This window comes from Pinus tabuliformis, chromosome 2_1 (assembly GCF_031772625.1).
Source record: "Pinus tabuliformis cultivar Carrire ecotype Pingquan chromosome 2_1, CPIR1, whole genome shotgun sequence".
Classification (NCBI taxonomy): domain Eukaryota; kingdom Viridiplantae; phylum Streptophyta; class Pinopsida; order Pinales; family Pinaceae; genus Pinus; species Pinus tabuliformis.
The window spans coordinates 92,027,859-92,045,641 of record NC_142299.1 but is presented as its reverse complement, the minus strand read 5'-3'; the positions used below and the strand labels follow the sequence as shown (position 1 = coordinate 92,045,641).

General features: G+C 35.7%; 1 long non-coding RNA gene across 1 annotated transcript; it reads right to left on the bottom strand.

Annotated features, from left to right (window-relative positions):
- Positions 1 to 1,401: 1,401 nt before the first annotated feature.
- Positions 1,402 to 1,928, bottom strand: LOC149198926 (uncharacterized). The gene is made up of 2 exons (XR_016253746.1): positions 1,800 to 1,928; positions 1,402 to 1,549 (listed from the first exon to the last, which is right to left on the bottom strand). It is a non-coding gene; the product is annotated as an uncharacterized LOC149198926 (long non-coding RNA).
- Between the last annotated feature and the right edge of the window lie 15,855 nt (positions 1,929 to 17,783).

The following is a 17,783-nucleotide window of genomic DNA, read 5'->3' as shown; positions in this document are numbered from 1 at the left end:
AATCTGAATCTTCTTATGAGAACTCTTCAATTTGAGAATGATGTTGTACTCTTCAGGGAGTGTTGAAAATGTAACTAGTTTCGGTTTTCATAGTTGTTATTGTACTCATTTCAATATGTATATCTTAAGTAACAAACAAAAGAAAAAAGAAAATTGTTATTTTAAAGGCATGGGTTTCATGCTTCTTATTGATGGTCTTCTAGGTAAAAGCATGTTCTTCATGCTTCTAGGGTTTGTTAGGTCACGGGATTTATTGTTATGAGTCAAGAGAGTCAACATCATGATTATAAGACCCTTCTGGGCAAAATGTACCTTGTAAAAGAATTGATTTTGTCTAGAAAGTCCTAGAAACCTCCAAAGTACAAGTTAGCCCTGGCAGCTACAAGTCAACCTAAAGGAGGGAATTTGACCCCCTAGAAAGGCTATAAATAGGAGCAATTTCGACCTCATTTGGCACATTCACACACACAAGTTCGATCTCTCAAGAAGAAGTTCGACTTGAAACTGGGAGAAGCAAAACAAGAAGAGTGAAGGTCTAGAAGACAATGAGAATCCAAAAAGAAAAAGAAAGGCTTGTTTTTGGGCTCCATCTTTCTCACACGTGCGAAATCTAGGGTTTCTATAGCTTCCAGGAAGGCTGAAACTGCAAGTCCGAATTGCAGGAGATCAAGTTGCAGGATCAAGCTGTTGGAAGGGCGAGTATTCTAATTTGACTTTATTGACCTTGGGAGACATTGTCTTGCTCAAAGAAGGATCTCTTGAAAGATTTCCATGTGCCTGAATTAGGGTTTCTGCAACAATTACAAAGCTGAAGTTGCAGGGTCGAAGTTGGGGGACGAAACTAAAGTTAGAAGCAAGTTGAAGCAGGATCAAACCTTGCCAATCTGATTTACTTGGAAGAGCTTCTTGGAGGGCTGACTTGGTACTTGGAGGAGGACTTGGTCTAGGCTTTGAGTGTTGGTTGTCTCATTTGAAGCAGATTCTATAAGAAGAAAAGAGATTTTATGGGTTTTCACTTTAGAGGGGTTTTGCCCTGACTTGGAGGCTAATTTAGGTTTCTACTGCCTTTACTATTCTGCTCTTGATAATTGTTTGATGAAGAAGATCTAATTAAAAAAACAAAAAGATAAATAAAGTTCACAAGCAATTATTAAAGTTAAGGAAAATCTAAATTAATAACTGCCATATTGCATTTTCCAACACTCCTATGCCCTGAAAAACAGTTGGTGTATTCCCCTTAACATTGGGCTAACATAGAGCTAATGCTTTGTATGCATTTCGTAATGGTTAGAAACAACCTTTATTGTCACATAGAACATGAGTTTGACGTTTTTTAGGCTTTTCTTGCATTTTTGCTTTTAAATGAGCAAGAAAAATACAATAACAGGAAAGGTGTACATACTTCCAAGAGCCGGAGGAGCTCGCTTCTCCGATTGATAAATGGCAGTGACGAATCCTCCTCTGTAAATATGCGTTTTAAATCATCCTCAAAACCGTTCCAGTCCCTTTCTCCATTTTCATCAAGCTCTCTTACGTGCCCTAAAACGACCTAACTACACGGAATCCAAAATGGAATTAGAGCTCCTTCACTTTCTATTAAGTTACAGTCAACACAAGATCGCTAGCCACGTTAAGCAAATGCCAGATTCTTTTCGATTAATAAAGACATTTAGCCTAATCTTGGCAGATATTTTAGTTCAGAACGTGAAACCCTAAAAGCTTCATATCTGACACATTTCTAACCCAATTTACTTGATATTTAAATCTTGGAATGTCAGTTTCTGTAAAGCATCAGTTACCTCCGTGCAAACTCGGAGCAGCAAGCCCTGATCAGCGGCGGAACTTGAATTTGGTATAGATGAATTAACCAGAACCTTTACTAGAGGGATCGCGTGTGCTTCGACTCTGTCAAGTAAGAGAACTTCCTCCATATATCTTAGCGCAATTCTCTCTTGCAGATTACTGCAAGAAGAATTGTTGATGTCTGGAATGTGCATGAATACCATAGCTGTAAAAAGGAGCAAAGTCTCCTATATTAAATTTCTGCGTTAGAGAGCAAAGTCTCCTATATTGTACAAGCGATTTGCGGAGGTTGTAGAATTTAGGAGTACCTTTGAGCAGCTGTGTGCCGATGTCTTTATTGTAAACCAGCTTCTCGACGATCCATTCCCAGGGCAAGGCCGCTGAAGCTTTGGCCATGGCGGATTCCTCTATTCCGCCCATGAGCCGGTAATTTACACGACACGCCTGTATAGCATCGCAATTCGCGGTTCATTGACGGCAATCATCTCCTCAAATATGTTCGAAATGGAAAATGTACTTCGAGGGTCCATAAGGCAAAAATATCAACGTGATAAACCAAAAGCTTTTGAAACGTTAGAAAGAGATTGCTCCTTTGAACACTACCCAGTATATTTTTGAAGTGGGTAAAGGGAAGGATAGAAGTGTTATTTAGTTTAATTATAGTTAAATTAGAGTAAACATATTGAATTCAAGCTAGTTTTAAGATTTAGAATTTAATTTTTGTTGTTTGGTAATTTGTACAATTTAAAAGTAAGGTGTTGATTTCAATGTTTGTGTGAATTTGTAGAATTTAAAAGCAGGGTTTTGATTTCAATGTTTGTGCAAATTTAGTTTTTAAAAACTATAATCTATTCATTCTAGTCAGGAGATTTTGTTTTGGTGTATTTGGGCAATTTCTACATATTTTCTGCACCTCATCATTGTTGAATTAACTCTGTTGGGTTGAACGAATGGTTGGAATCAAAGTAGCTAAAAAAGCTTGAACAGGTGCAAATCGTTGGATGGGATGATCGCAGACTAATTAAAGTTGCAAAGGTTTTGAAATATTTGATAGGATGTTCTTCATCTCCCCTTAATTATATCTAAGTTATATTAACAAAATAGAGTTTATAATAATTGGTATATTTTTCAATTGGTGTTTATAATAATTGGTATTTTTTTAATTGAAAAATAGTAATTTAAAATAAATTTAAGATTAACAATGGAAATTGATATTAGCAACCCATGACCATATATCAACTAATTACCATATATTATAGGATGTTTGCAATGATTTCAAATTGCAACAGAGCTGTTGTTTCTCACTGTGATGCGTATTCTCTTACCATGAGTGGCGGATCTTCATACATTCCCTAATGCCATCAATAAACACATTTTTTTTCCATCCACGTTACAATCAAAGAGCTACATTTAATGTCATTGTCCAAATATTGAATTTATTACATAATTAAATAACTACAATTAATTCCATGAAATTACTAAATGAAAATGTCGTGATTATGTTACATGCATACTATTATAAGTTTTAGGAATATAGTTAAGACTCCAAAGATTGCAAAATACAGGCAATCTTATTTTATTGATTGGATTTGGATTACCTCGAGAGTACAAGAAATATTTAGATTTTATTAATTGGATTTAAAAAATCTTAGCGATTTTTTTAGGCCTGTGAATTTGTATTTAGATTTTATTAATTGGATTTAAAAAGCTTGGCGATTTCTTTAGGCATGTGAATTTGTCTTAAATATCACTGGCTAGAGATGCCAACATAGAACATTAGTAATGGACCTTTTAATTATTTTTGCAACCTCTCTTACCTTAAAAAAAATAATCTATCAAAAGCCATAATGGTTAGACACCGTGAGAGGACATTTATGATGGCCCATTTAATTATTCTTGTGGCTTTAGTCCTCCCTCCTGAACCTAATGCAATGAAATGACATATAATAGTTCTAGAATGAGAGGCCAAATGGAGTAGCATTTCAGTTTAGGTCGTGATGTATCAGTGACATACAATTCACAGTCCGGTAAGAAATATGGAAGGCAGTACCAAAATGGAAATGGTAGCATAAATATGGGAGAGATAAAACTAAGATTTAGTTAATGCAAATTTTAACAAGATTATCTCTGAAAAGCATTATTAGGTTTTATGTTATATACCTAGGGGGATAATATGGGGTACAAAGGGAGGTACCCAAGGGAATAATGTAATAATGGGATGGGCCATAGTAATAAATAAGGTGGTTAACCCGTATCATGTAAGGGACCACAAGTAGTTAGTAATAATGTAATGGGCCCATGGTATTAGATAGATGGTATTGAGGGAACCATGGTAATGACCCATGGTATTGTATGTATGAGGCCTATATAGAGGCTAAAGACTCCACATTGAGAGATGTCCAAAATACAGTTTGCAGCACCAATATCTTTCATTTCGAATTTGGAGGACAATTGGGTCTTCAAATCCTGGATAATTTCTTTGTCATTTCCAATCAGCAACATATCATCCACATACAAGACCAGATAAATAACACGGTCACCAATTAATTTAAAATACACACAGTGATCTGCTTTGCTTCTAGTGAAGCCAAGTCCCCATATAAATGTATCAAATTTCTGATACCACATCCTTGGTGACTGTTTTAACCCATACAGAGACTTCTTTAACTTGCATACCAGTTCTTTCTTACCCTTCTCCTCCTTTCTTGGGAGCGATAACTGTCGGAACTGCGTAGGGGCTCAAACTCTCCCTTATCAGCCCTTTATCCAGCAATTCCTGCACCTTTTTTTTGATTTCCTCGTTATCTTTGGGGCTCATCCGATATGTTGCTTTCTTCGGTAGACTTTCTCCAGGTATAAAGTCAATGTGATGACTAATACTTCTCTTAAGAGGCAATTTATCTGGTAAATCGTCCACTACGATATCGCTGAAGTCCTGCAGCATTTTTTGAATTTCTGCAGGTAAATCAGACATTTATGTGTGCAATAGCACTGTTTTTTCCCTTCTCACCACAACATAGTTCACTTCACTATCTTCAATCTACTTCAAAAACTGTTTTCCACCCATTAGTAACACTTTCTTCCCGCTTGTTTCTATTGTCTCCTCCTCTTTGATGGGCACAAGTGTGTGCTTAATCCCATCTTTGACAAACTTGTAACATTTGTCTTCCCATCATGCACTACCTTCCAGTCATACTGCCATGGCCTTCCTAGCAATATATGACATATGTCCATTGGCATAATATCACAAACAACCTTGTCCTTATACCTGCTAATATGGAACTCAAATTCACAATGTTCGTCAACCAACAGCTGATGGCCTTTCTGCAACCACGATACCTTGTAGGGAGTGGGGTGCTTCAGCCACTTCAAACCCAACTTCTCTACCATCTCTATGGCAACCAAATTATTTGTTCTCCCATTTTCGATAATCAACTTGCAGCATTTTCCGTGCGACTTACAAACTGTCCGGAATAATGCCTTCCTTTGAGTTTGTTCAGTTGTCTCCTTGGCTGGTTTCAACAGCACTTTATTCAAAACTAAGGCTTCCCTTGTTTCTGGCACATTTTTTGCTTCCTGGGGTGGTGCCTCTGCTTCCTCTAGCTGTGCAACATACACTCCCCTTTGACTAGATTGTTCTGCTTCAAGACACTCAAAAGATCTGTGCCCCCCCTTGTGGCACCTGTAGCACTGATAGGCAGCTCCTCTGCCTCAGCCATTTCCTCTTCCTCTCTGATATGGCCTTCTGCCTCTAGTGTTTTCTCCTTTTTCTACTGTCCCTGAAGTTTTGGAACTGCTACACTCTTCATTATTATTGGCAGTTCATCCTCTGCCATAGGACTGTCCTCTTCCTCTGCCGGTTCCTCATCCTCTCCTATCATTTTGTTTTCTGGTGATCTCCTCCTCTACCTTCATGGCACTATGGTAAGCTTCCTCTATATTTTTGGGGGAAAGAATGCTTATCTCATCTAATATTTCCAATCTTAGCCATTTACATACCTTGTTGTTTTTTCCGGGGTGTCCTCCATGAAACCAGCTCTTAAATTTACCATGTAGAATTCTTCAGTATATTCTCTCACTGTCATCCCTTTTTGCCTCAGATTCTGCACTTGCCGATGCAATGCAATCTGGTAATCTTTGGGAAAAGATCTGCCCTTCAGCTTGGCCACCATTCTTGGCCATTTCTTTATTGGCAACTTGTTCATCCTTCTTCTTTCCACTTGGACACTGTCCCTCCACAGGGCTGCGTGTCCTTTCAGATTTGTTGCTGTGAAATTAACTCTCTGATCTTCACTGACCTCTTCACACTCGAAGTATTTGTGCAATTCGTTGATCCAGTCCAACAGAACTTCTGTGGACAAGCTGCCATCGTAATTTGGAATCTCTAGCTTACGCTTGCTACTAGCCAATAGGACCGACCTCAACAATCTAATTTTTGGCCCTTCTTCGTCCGATCCATCTGTCGCAACTATGGCTTCTTCTTCAATGTCATCTCCTACCTCTAGATCCCTTCTCCTTCCTACTTCAACTGCCTCTAAACAGGCAGTAAGGATCCTAATTTCCTCCCGTAATCCTTCCTCTGCTACTCTCCAAGCACCCCTTCCACGACCTCGTCTTCCAACTTCCATTTCTCAGGAAAACTCCAAATCCTGCTTTGATACCACAATATGATGGGACCATCCCGTTAACTTATGGATTACAGTTAATTAAACAATGATTAATATATGGATCAGGTCAAACACGTATGATTAGTCTTAAGTAGTTGATTAACAAAGATATTTGTCTATTGGCATTGATTATGGAGTTATTGCTACTACGCTGGCTTTTGTACTCGCCTCGATTTTCTCATTCCGGCTCCTTGGTTATGCTAAACCCTCGTTTCACTTCAATTTGGCATTTTTCGTCTTCTCTCTGTCACGGTGAGGGTTTGTGGTCTTTCGTTGGCTTGCTTGCGACTGTGTCAAGCTCGGCAGTAATGGTCTGTATGCACCCGGCTATGCGTTCCTCCACCTGGTGGTGAGGTAACTCCACCCACACTTGTTGTTTCGTTACCCAGTTGCCTGGGCACTGTATTGGAGGCTTCGTCGACTTCGTGAGAGGGTTTACTTCGTTCCTCTGTTGGCTCTTTAACCTTCTTCGTGGTTACTATTCCTTCCACCGTTCCCTTATATGGCTCTGCTTCAGTTTTCTGGTTAAGCTTTCGGTTACTGGTTCTCTGGTTGATGTATGAACTTTTTATGTTCTGGCAGGTCTCAGTCACAGTGGACTTCCTCGGCTTCGCTTGGTCCTGACAAGGTAAGCTTTCTTTTCCATGCTTTAGCTAGTCTTCATTGTTTTTCTTCGACACTAATGGTAGTCGCTCCTTCGTATGCAGGGTTTTCACTTGTGACTGTGACTTAGTTGGGGTTTCGTTCCTCCAACGCCATAGCTCTTCAGGTAAGCCGACTCTTCTTGCTTTGCTTGTCAACTTTCACTTCCAGGGTTTTCTTGACATACATTTAACTGATATGGTTTTGTTGGTGTTCTGTGGTAGGTTGGGGTTTGTTCTAGGCTCAGTCTCCGAAACGATTACAACCCAATGACTCTGGTAGGGTCGTTCTCTGTTGTTGTTACTTAGTTTGTAGTCTTCTTTTCTCTATCATGACACTGGGAAAGTCCCGATGCTCCTCTATTTATTTTTCCTTTGCTATTGAGTGACCTTCGGCTTTATTTGTATGTAATTTCGCCTACGTTTCGGGCTCTGGTTGTATGTAACTTATTCTGCTTACTCTCGGGTGACCGACTAGGGTTCGACCCTAGCTTCGGGGTTTGATTTTGTCTTACCTTACTCTGTTATTATCTAGCACTTTGAATTGTTATTTATGTATGCCAGCATTATATTTATAAAGGAGGAATTAACAAGAGAATTTTGTATAAATGGGTTACCTCGGTTATAATAGCGTTTTACAGTAGTTGCATCCGCATTCTATTGAGAACTTCCTCGTAGCTATTGTCTGCTTTCGTATGTTTAGGAACTGTTGTTGTTTCCGGAACTTCGTGTTAGGAACACTCTGTTATGACTTCATTGTTTGAACTCAGGAGCTATATCTCTGTTTGCTAGAAAAGATAAATGGAAACACGCAGTGCTGTTTAATTGACACATACAGAAATTAGAGGGAAGAAATAAATATCATAGACAGACTGTTCGCAGATGGATTCGGATACTCAGTTGTTTAAAAATTATTTCCTCTTTTTTTTTGGTATTCCTGTTCTCGTGCATTGAACCCCTTCAAAATGTATTACATTGGTTTTTGTATAGTTATCATACAGTTAACCGAACTGTTCACAGTTATTCTTCAATTGTTTCTACAGTTACACAGTTGGTAACCATTTTGGTCTTTTTGGGTTTTCTTGTGCTGTAAGATATACAATATATATTTTTCTTTTAAATGAAAAGACAGTTGTAAGATAATTGAACAAAAAGACTAAACAATGTGGTGGTAATGACCCTAACCTAACTGTACTGTTCCTGAATATCCCTTAACTAATAAAGAAATAAAAAAAAGTTCCTAAAACTGTTTTGATCAACAAACTTAAATGAAACTAAATGATAATGAACCTGTCCTCCTTAGTTGAGACTAAACACCCGGTCATGGTACCCTCAGTTGGATGCTTCTGCATCATATCAAACATACTAAGTTGCTCTGTAAACATGGCATATCAAACATACTTTGTTTCTCCATCAAACATAACAAGCCAGGCATTGTATGTTAATCAATCTCCATCTCAACAACATAATGTCATGTACACACAATGTAGAAATCAACATGCCATATCGTTGTTATGTTGTTGTTTCTCTTTGGTGTTCCTTTATCGTTGTTTTGTTGCTCCTTTGTCTTTGTTTCTCTTTTGTTATTAATGGCAACAATGCCATCAACATCTTCCTCGTCTCTTTTCATATTGGATTGTAAAGCATCCCACTACTTTATATTGGAAAAAAATGGTTCTATTAATTTATTATAAACAAATTTATAAATTAAATAAAATATCAAAATACAAATAAGTTATTTGTATCATTATTTAAAATATTAGAAAAGTATATCTTATTAAAAATAAAGATCAACATCAAAATAATAATATTTTTTATTAAAAGTAAAATAATAAAAATTATGTTAGTTTTGTTACCGTACATTCCTACAGAGGAGCAGGATTGGGGTTTTGCATAACCCTTTTCTTGCAAAGGGGGAGTGTTAAATTGTAGCAAGAAAATGATTCATTTGACTTGTGCATTAGTCAAATGGGAAAATTCAAATTTCCACATCAATAAGATGAATTGAGTTGCAGTTAGCAGGAGTGACATGGACAAGTCACTCAGTTAAGTCAGTCAATTCGATTTTGTGGGCAAGAAATAAAGTTGTGCATAAGTTGATTGCTAAGATCTAGAAAATTAGTGGAGTTATATTTAGTGAAACTCAGTTATCTGAGTTTTAGTCATGAATAAAGTCAATAGGAGTTCAATTGAATAGTTGTAACTATTGTTAACTCACTAATATCCCAGTTAACTAGTCAATTTACTAAAAATAGCCCTAGTCATGCATGCAATTCGAATTGCCTAGTTGAGTGGAGGGAAAAGGCATAATTGTACTTATTCTTGTATACTAGAGAGTGTATATAGTTGCATGCAGTAGGTGGGGAATTCTCTTGGGATTACACAAACAAATAGGAGCTCTTCCTATTCTTTAGGAGCAGGAATTGCGCAAGGAAATATGAGGAAGCAGGAGGCCTATTTTGGCTAAGTATTAGCCAGAGAAAACTCGGGAGGAGATTAGTATTGTAGTGCAGATTTAGCTTCAAGGATTGAAGTAGTCATTGTAATAGATCTATATTATCATCTGATATAATACAAAGGAAGGAGGGGTTTTCCCAGAGAAATTTGTGTTCTTGTGATTGAATGATTGAGGGTGTTTCTATTGTATGTTTTCCCTTCCACAAATTGGATAGAAGAAATTTGTGTCTATTGATTTCAGTCTGATTTCATTAGCAACTACAAATTTCGAGTTATTTCTACATGGTATCAGACCTTTAAAAGCTACATAGAAACCAACTTCCTAATTTTCTCTCAAAGAAATTTCAAGTAGCAAACTTGTGGTGCAGGAATTTTCTTCAGTGCAAGAACAATGTCTTTCAATGGATTGAGACTTGAGTATGCATTGGAAGGAAGTTCCAATTTCATTGCTTGGAAGGACATAATGGAAGATGTGTTGGATGAAAATGGAGTATTGGAGTACACACGAACTGATATTCCAAAACCAACAGCATCAGATGCACAGTAGCTAGCTCAGTGGAAGAAAGATACAACAAATTCGAGGAGGATTATCCTGGAGGGACTTAGGGACCATCTGGTTTTGAATTTGCATTTCAAGGAGAATGTTTATGCAATGTGGAAAACCCTCATAGACTTATTCGAAAGCAGCAGTGATGCCAAGAAATTGGCATTAAAAGATAAGCTCAGGAACATTCGAATGTAGAAAAATGAAACAATTGTTCAGTACCTATCTAGATTCACTCAGGTTGGAGATGAACTTGGAGAAGTAGGAGAGACTATGCCACCATATGAACTTGTGAGCTAAGCACTCCTTGGTCTTTTGAAGTCTTGGCACAACTATCAGGATTCATTTAATGGAAGAGACAAGCTCCCAAATTAGGAGAGACTTTGGTCTGACTTGGTGCCGGAAGAGATTAGAAGAAACAATAGAGATGGAGCCTCATCCAGAACTAATGAGGAATAAGACTTTGCTGTAGAAATTATGCAAATTATCTACAAATCTACCTCTAAGACCATGTAGAAAATTTGACTGTAGATGAACCCAATAATGAAATATAACCAAAGAAAAATACTATAATATACTTATACTGTCAACTCGCGGAAGCTTAAAGATCGAGCTAAATCAGAGCTGAACACATATAACCAGAAGAAGAAGAATCAATGCACATGAAACACAAAAAATACTCAGGGGAAAGCCTCAGCTAAAAACCCCACTATCTATATTATCATACAAGGTGGAAATACATCAGAATGATACAAAGCCTTAGCTCTCACAGCTAGCAAGCTCTCAGTAAAATCCTCTTGGATGCTCACAGGCAATCAAAGCTTCTCACAAGCCTTCTCCTCTACCCTCAAAGCTCCTATTTCCTTGTGCAGTTCCTCTAGGATGATCTCCTTCACCGAGTGGAAAACTGCTCTCACACACTGCTCTAACACACTGTCAGAACTGCGCAATCCTCAAGGAACCTTACCTTGATTGCATGCATGAGATTCCTTTATAGGAAAACACATGCAACTGATAGTACATTGTCCTTGTCTTTAATCTCAACTGGGTCTTTCTCCAACTAGACATGCATGAGTTTCTGATGATGGAATCTTCAGTTATCTGGAGTACACTAGTTGAGTGCATGAATGCATCAACTGACTCATAACTCATAATTAGTTCCTTAAACAGTTTGGAACTAATTTAACTGGACTTATCTCAGTAAACTGAGCTAACTAATTACAACTCAAATATAACTCATTCTTATCTCCTTAATTAAGGAATAATCTCCTTAATTTAAGGGATAACTCTTTCATGACTTCAGAAATACTTCTAACTTGAATTTATTCAACTAATTAATCCATAATGAATTAATTAATTATTTCCAAACAGTTGGTGAGACTAAATTCGAATTTTAATTTAAGGACAAATTAAAATTGGAATATTCTGGATTCTATTTTTATCATTTCTTGTTGCTATTTTCAACATTTTCTCTAGTTGGCAAAGGAAAGAAGGCCCAAGGCAAGGTATAATATAGCTAGAACCATGAGGAGAAGAAAGACCTCAGTAAAATTAAATGTTTTCACTGTCATGAGTATGGACATTATGCAACCAAGTGTCCACATAAGAAATCTTGTAATAAGCTTGCAGGAGCAAAAGGAGGAGATGCTTTCACATCACAATTTGAGTTATATTTTACCCTCAATTCTTGCATGGCAAGCACAGTAAGAGGGAGTGAGTGGTACCTAGACTCTGGTGCTTTATTTCATATGACAAGAAATAAGGAGTTCTTCAACAGCCTAGAGGAGAAGGACCTACAATTACCCATAGAGCTTGGAGATTATGGGAGGTATAGTACCAAAGGGATTGGCACTATCACATTTAAGAGGGAGTCATGCCCTCATCTTCACATAAAGAATGTAATATATGTTCCTAACTTGAAGAAAAATATAGTTTTTGTAGCTTTCCTTGAAAACAGAGGATATGATGTGGTGTTGAGTAGATGGAAGGCTTATTTGAAGCATGTTGTTACTGGACAAGTAAAACAAATTGGTGTTCAAGTTAAAATTCTCTACAAGTTAGAGGTAGATTTTGACATGTATGCAACTATACCTCCAAGAGTGAGGTGGGGCAATGTAGAGCCTTAGTCCCAGAGTTGTAAAGATTTGGGCAGGGTCCATACAAGAGCATCAACAGTTGCAGTATACTCTTTTCATGGTTCATTACCCTTGCTACAGGGGCCTAGAGTATTTAGTAGCAGAAGGATAAGTGTCAGTTGATGTTGCCAGATCTTGGGAGACATTTGTAGCACAAAGGCACAATTGATTTAGTATTTAGGATGCTTCTCAGGTGCAGTTGTTGAAGTAGCAAAGGTGCAGTTGTTGAAGTAGCAACAACAATAGTGAGAGGGAGTTTTAGTTCCATTACAGTACATTCCTATAGAGGAGCAGGATTGGGGTTGTGCAAAACCCTTTTCTTGCTAAGATAAAGTGTTACATTGTCGCAATGCAAGGATTCATTTGACTTGTGCCTTAGTCAAATGGAGAAATTTGAATTTCCACATCAGCAAGATGACTTGAGTTGCAGTTAGTAGGAGTGACATGGCTAAGTCAGCCAATTCAATTTTGTGGGCAATAAGTAGAGTTGTGGATAAGTTGATTGCTAAGATCTAGCAATCTAGTGGAGTTATAGTTAGTGAAACTAAATTATTTGAGCTCTAGTCATGATTAGAGTTAGTAGGAGTTCATTTGAGTAGTTTTCTCTATTGTTAACTCATTGTTCTCTCAATGAACTAGTCAATTTACGAAAAATATCCCTAGTCATGCATGCAATTTGAATTGCCTAGTTGAGTGGAGGGAAAAAGCATAATTGTATTTATTTTTGTATAGTAGAGAGTGTATATAGTTTGCATGTGGCAGGTGAGGAATTCTATTGGAACTATGCAAGAAAATAGGAGCTCTTCCTATTCTTTAAGAGCAGGAATTGTGCAAGGAAATAGGAGGAAGCAGAGGGCCTATTTTGGCTAAGTATTAGCCAGAGTAGACTCAGGAGGAGATTAGTATTGCAATGCAGATTGATCTTCAAGGATATAAGTAGTCATTGTAATAGATCTATATTCTCATATGATATAATACAAATAGAGAAGGGGTTTTCCTAGTTGGGTTCCCTAGTAAAAATTATGTTCTTATGATTGAATGGTTGCACATGTTTCTATTGTATGTTTTCCCTTCCATAGATTGAGTAAAAGAAATTTGTGTCTATTAATTTCAGTATGATTTCATTAGCAACTGCAAATTTCGAGTTATTTCTACAAATTATTCACCTCTTCCCTAGAAGGAAAGAAAAGTTTCTAACATTAACACTTCAATATTATAAAACCAACAAACCCACAAAGTCAAGTATCTTAAAAACCAACAAAAATATCAAAGTCGGGTGGCGATGAATAAGATATGAGAATTATACTATCAATATAAATTAAGATTCAAGAGACAATCTTCTCTAATGTCTATTTAATGATCATGCCAATCCTCCATTTAACATTTGAGTTCTTTCTAAGATAACTTAATAATCAAACTACTCTCTCTCTCTCTCTCTCTCTCTCTCTCTCTCTCTCTCTTCATATATATATTTATATATGAACATGTGTTATTGCACCGAGAGGCACTATACAACCTAGTATAAGGGGAGATGTGTAGGCATAAATGTTTACAAAATTTAATCTTTAACATTTATGTGTCAGTTTAATCAAAAAATTAAAACATATAACATATATAATGTTATATAAATATTATGTGTCTATCAATATTGATACAATGATTGTTTTGATTATCAAAATTTCTGAGAAAAATCATAGGATCGAAGAAGTGAAAAAAAATCAGAGAATCAAAGTAGTGAAATATAATGGAAATTTCAAATTAATTTATTTCTTGGATTCTTCTTTAGAAGAACAAAGAAACAACCACAACCATCTAGATATTATCATCTATATCATTGGAAGAATGGGCACTTGAATCCCACAATTTATCAACTCTGCAAAAACTTACATTTCCTTTTTTAACTTAGTTGAGCTGTTTCATTCCATTCAAGCATGAAATTCCACTTGACCCCAAATAAATTTGTTCTACTATCTTTCATTTTATTTAATTCCTTCTGCAAATTAGTAATATATTTAAAACTTTCATTATTATTTTTACCTTAGTCGAGTTGTTTTGTTTCATTCAAACTTGGAATTCCACTTCACCCAGATAAATTTTTTCTACTATCTTTCATTTTATTTAATGTCTTCCCCAAATTAATAATAATTATTTTTGTGAAATGTAGAACTCACAAAGCATCCAGGGTCAATATTCTATATCTCATTGCTTCTGGAATTTTTTTGATGATTTTTGAAAAACTTTCAACTTGCAGATTTTAATTACAGTGGAATTAAGATGTAAGATTATCGTTAACTTTAAGATCCAAGAATAGAGTTGAGATGTAAATTTTAATTACTCTATAATTAGCTTTTTATCCCTACCATGCGCAATTGATAATGTATTGGGTTTTCGATTAAACCCATATTAGTTTGGGTTTGATAAAAAAAAAAAAAAAAAATTGTAAACTTTCTATAATTTAACATTTCATATTGAATTTATTAATTTTTATTAATAGTTTAATTTCTTTATCTTCAACTTGATTGGCTATCAATTTACATATGTTATTGACTAATGCCTCGATTAAAAAACCCATAAGTACAAGGGTTGCATCAACATTATTATTTATGGTCTGGTAGTGGGCACAGTGGGCCTGACAATGGTCATAATGGACCGCAATCAATGGTAGCAAGATGCATTTTAACATTCTCCAACATCTCGCACTGGCATAAATTATTGTCATTGACCACAGTCAACAAACCCGATCGGTACTCTTGTACAATTGCCTCAATGTATCCTCCATGGATTTTGAATGTGAGTCCCTCAAACCCATACATGATTGCAATTTGTCCTGAAAAAAATGGTTATTTAAGCAACATGAACAAGCAATGGATTCATAAAAAAATAATTTATTTTGTACATTTTTCCCTAAAGTAGTGGCTTGAGGGTCAAACATTTCAAATGAGGTGGATCCTTCATATTTAATATAAAAATAGTAAAAACTTTTGAGGTACTCACCGTAAAATTTTCCAGACAAGTAATGGGCTTGTACGAAATAATACATTGTACTATTTTCTTAATTTTTAAAATTAAGATGCAAATTTTTCAAACAAGTAAATGATCCATGAACAAGTAATGTTTCATCACATTTTAATTCAAATAAGTAGTGAATCCATCAAACAAGTGGTCGACCAATCATATTTCTTTCAAAAATTGTGCTAATATTAATTTACATTTTAAATTATAATTTTTGAAACTCTGAAATGGATTGAAACTTATATTTTCAATCCATGTCCCAAAGATACATTTACAAAGCATAGTAACTAATTCTTTTAATATATAGCAACCATGATCAGATAGTTTTACTATTTTTTTATTAAGCGGCAGGGGCAAGCTATCATGTAGTTACACTTGTTTTAAGAAGTGTTTAGTTTTAATTCCTTGTTTAAAATTGGTTGTGTTAAGAGGTGTTTTACAATTTAGTATAGGGAAATGTTCATGTTAAATCGTTAGATTTAAAATTAAACCATCATAGATCCATCCTAGCCCTAGATCTATCAAGTGTCGAGAGGGATCAAATCTCTTAAGGTGTAAACATTTCCTCAAGTTTTGCACTCAAAGAATAGGTTTGCACCTCAAGAGATTTGATCCCTCTCGACGCTTGCTAGGTCTGGGGTTAAGATGGATCTATGCCAATATAATCAATATGGTTTGAAATTTTAATAATGTTAGTTAAATTTTGATAATGTAGGTGATGTTCTGAGTGTAATTTTATTTTTATTTTGTTTATAAAAATTAGAATATTTTTTAAATAGATAAATGGGAATGTTGAAGTGATTGAAAAAAAAGAAGTGCAGGATAATAATAATGAAATATTAATTAGTAAAGATAACAAACATATTATATTGATAATACAAATGCTATTTAACTACACATACTGTGGAATAAGTTTTAAATAAATATTAGGTGTAAGAAATATAAATATAGCTTTAACCAAATATTTAATGAAATGTTATTTGAATAAAGATCTTGTGCTAATGAGATTGTCTTTCAGATTAATCACATCAATAAGACTTGTTGATGTTTCGAACCATCTAATGTGGTTCATCTTTGGGGCAAAGGTAAAAAAATCAATCTATCCAAAAGTTTAAATAGCAAAGATGCATCTGGGTCTAGAGTTAGTTGTGTGGTAATTAGCCGTTAGGAATTAGTTGTTAGAAAATTTGAAATAATAAAAATTATAATTATTTTGGTATTAAATTAGATTAAATAAAATTAATATTTAATTATAAAATAAGAATTATCAGTTATGAAATAGTTGTTAGGTGTTAGCCGTTAGGATTTAGTTGTTAGAAGAATTGAAATAATTATTTTTATTTTTATTTTAATATTAAATTATATTAATAAAATTGAATTAAATTAACATTTAATTATAGATTAAGAATTTATATATGTAGGGGGAGGTTGGAGCAGGGGGTAATTCTATGCCCCAATGAAAAATTCTAGGAAAAGTATGCATGGGGTTTGGGAGTATCCACAAACAATAGAGCGGAAGAACTTGGCTTATGGCAAGGATTGAAACAAGTTCTTGACGATGGCATCGCTCACTTAACTATTTTTGGTGACTCCCTTATAACTATTCAAAAATGTATCAAGTGGTCCAAACACCAAGAATTTGAGCGAAGTCCAACTATGCAAATAACAATTCTTATGTTGAACAAATTCAAATTTATTGAATTTTTCCATATAAAAAGGGAGTTTAACAAAATGGCCGATGAACAATCCAATAAGGCTGCCACCCTTAAGTAAGCCAAATTGACGATAGATGAAGGTCCCACAATTATGTGTCAAGTTCCATGATACGAAATAAATGCATCTCCTCCATATGCAAGAGTGGCCTAGAGAAGGGTGAAACAAATGTCAGATGGAATAATTGTTGTTTTAAGTACCTGGTTCAGATAACATGCGGAAGAAGGAATGGAGAAAGGACTGATAAATCATCCCCCAGTTGGATAATTATGGTAATGATTGATAGGAGCCTAGACAGCTGGAAGGCAGGTGACCTTGATTTAATGCGAAGGGGATACAAAGGACATTAACATACGAAATTCGAGGAGGGTTGTTATCGGTCAATCGTGTGGGAATTTTTTTTTTGGAGAAAGAAGCAATGGAAAAGAATTTGTTTGCATGAAGAGCATTAACAAGAGGCATTGATTCTGAAGCAACCCTTGGGACCATCAAATTGGAGTTGATCTCAGCTATAAGGAGATGGATGACGAGGTCCTTTGCTTTATGGTTAGCTACTCATCCTATTAAAAACAAAGAAATGGCTTCCTCGTAAGGAAATGTTGCGAGAGATTCAACTAAGAATGCTTCGGGGGGCATTCAAGCATGAAATAGAACAAATGATATCACGCATAGGAGGGAAAATCATTTCTGAAGCTAGATCCCATTTCTGTATTGTAATGAGTCAAATAGAAAGTCTGAGTAAAGATATGAAAATTGCGTAGACCGGCTCGAATGTAATTATGACCAAAATCAAGAACCTAGATCGAGGGGT